Here is a 1,973-nt window from a genome sequence, read left to right as displayed (position 1 = left end):
TGCCCCATGCTACCCGCCGGCTGCTCAGCTCGTACGAGGGATCCCACTGCCGTGCTTCATCCAGGCGCTCACTCCGCCTCCTGTGCTGGTCCTGCCACACAGCTCCCAGCCAACGCCTCTTCGCTGTCTCCGACTTCTTGTTCCTTGCGTCTTGATTCTCTCTTAGCAGCATCATGTTGGGGTCACCATTTATCGGCAGCGAAGATATGGACTTAGACATCTCTATAAGAGTTACAAGCGAAGACGTGTATTACCCAACAATGCAGGCTCATATATCATTCAGGTTCCTGTTCAAGCGAAGCAGTTTACAATGATTGGCTAAGTCAGTTGTGCATGAGCTGTTCACGCGCCCTTTTCTGTACATTGGTTGGCTGATGGACTTTGCGTGCTTCCATTACTGTTTGCCTACCAAAGTACATCTCTTGACACATTTCAAGGCTCCTTCCTCATATCTTGTCGACTCAGCTGCTGACACCCTGGTCTCGATTCTTGTCTTCTCCAGACACGTACCCCCTCAGTTCCCACAATCCTCTCAGGGTATGCCAAGATAATGTTCCCACAGTCCTCACAGGCAGGTAGTGCAGGTAGTGATAGAACAAGGGGAAATGGCTTTAAACTGGCAGAGGGCAGGTTTAGATTAGATATTAGGAAGAAATTCTTCACTGTGAGGGTGGTCAGACACTGACACAGGTTGCCCAAGGAAGTTGTGGATGACCCCTCCCTGGAAGTGTTCAAGGCCAGGCTGGATGAGGCTTTGAGCAACCTAGTCTAGTGGAAGGTGTCCCTGCTGATGGCAGGGGGGTTGGAACTAGATGATCTTTAAGGTCCCTTCCAACCCAAACCATTCTATGATTCTGTGATTATTGCAGGACCCTAATGTTATAAAAGTGAAAAGTCAAGGTAGTTAATCCTTGGGAATCATTGTTTCCTCTAGTCAGTTACGTGACTATAATTCAAATGTTAAACATTTGTCTAAAAATTACTTTCATGTGAAAATGTGAATCTCAAAACTATTCTGAATAATTATTATGATCTGAAACTGGAAAGCAGATAAAACAATTTCTGGCCTGACTCTGTTTTGAACACTACAAATATTTTCACTCATCCTTTCTCTGTAATCTGCCTATCTCTTTGAACGCTTGGTTTGAAATTGTTTGAAGAGTCCAAGCTCTCTCAGCCTTTCCTCATATGGCAGATGCTTTGAGGCCCCTCATCGTCTCTGTCGCCTCCACTGGACTCTCTCTAGAAGATCCCTGTCTTTCTTGAACTGGGGAGCTCAGAACTGGACACAGTATGTGGCCTCACCAGGGCAGAGTAGAGGGAGAGGAGAACCTCCCTTGACCTGCTGACCACACTCTTTTTAATGCACCTCAGGATACTGTTGGCCTTCCTGGCCACAAGGACACACTGCTGGCTCATGGCCAGCCTGCTGTCCACCAGCACACCCAAGTCCTTCTCCACAGAGCTCCTCTCCAGCAGAACCTATACTGGAACCTGGGGTTGTTCCTGCCCAGATGCAACACCCTACACTTGCCCTTATTATATTTCATTAAGTTTTTCTCTGCCCAGCTCTCCAGCATGTCCAGGTCTCGCTGGATGGCAGCACAGCCTTCTGGTGTGTCAGCCACTCCTCACAGCTTTGTGTCATCAGCAAACTTGCTGATCTATCCCTACATCCAGGTCATGGATGAAGATGTTGCCCGGATCCTCCTTGCCCTTTTTGAAGACTGGGGTGACAGTGGCTATCCTTCACTTTTCAGGCACCTCTCCCATTCTTCAATACCTTTCAAAGATGGTAGAGAGAGGTTTAGCGATCATTTCTGAAGGCTCCTTCAGCACTTGTGGGTGCATCCTGCTGAGTCCCATAGAGGCTGTAACACCTCTCCTATGAAGACAGGCTGAAAGAGCTGGGGCTGTTCAGCCTGGAAAAGAGAAGGCTCTGGGGAGATCTTATAGCGGCCTTCCAATACCTG

The sequence above is a fragment of the Antrostomus carolinensis genome, unplaced genomic scaffold (assembly GCF_000700745.2).
Source record: "Antrostomus carolinensis isolate BGI_N321 unplaced genomic scaffold, ASM70074v2 scaffold16821, whole genome shotgun sequence".
Lineage (NCBI taxonomy): Eukaryota > Metazoa > Chordata > Aves > Caprimulgiformes > Caprimulgidae > Antrostomus > Antrostomus carolinensis.
This window is presented reverse-complemented; position numbering follows the sequence as displayed.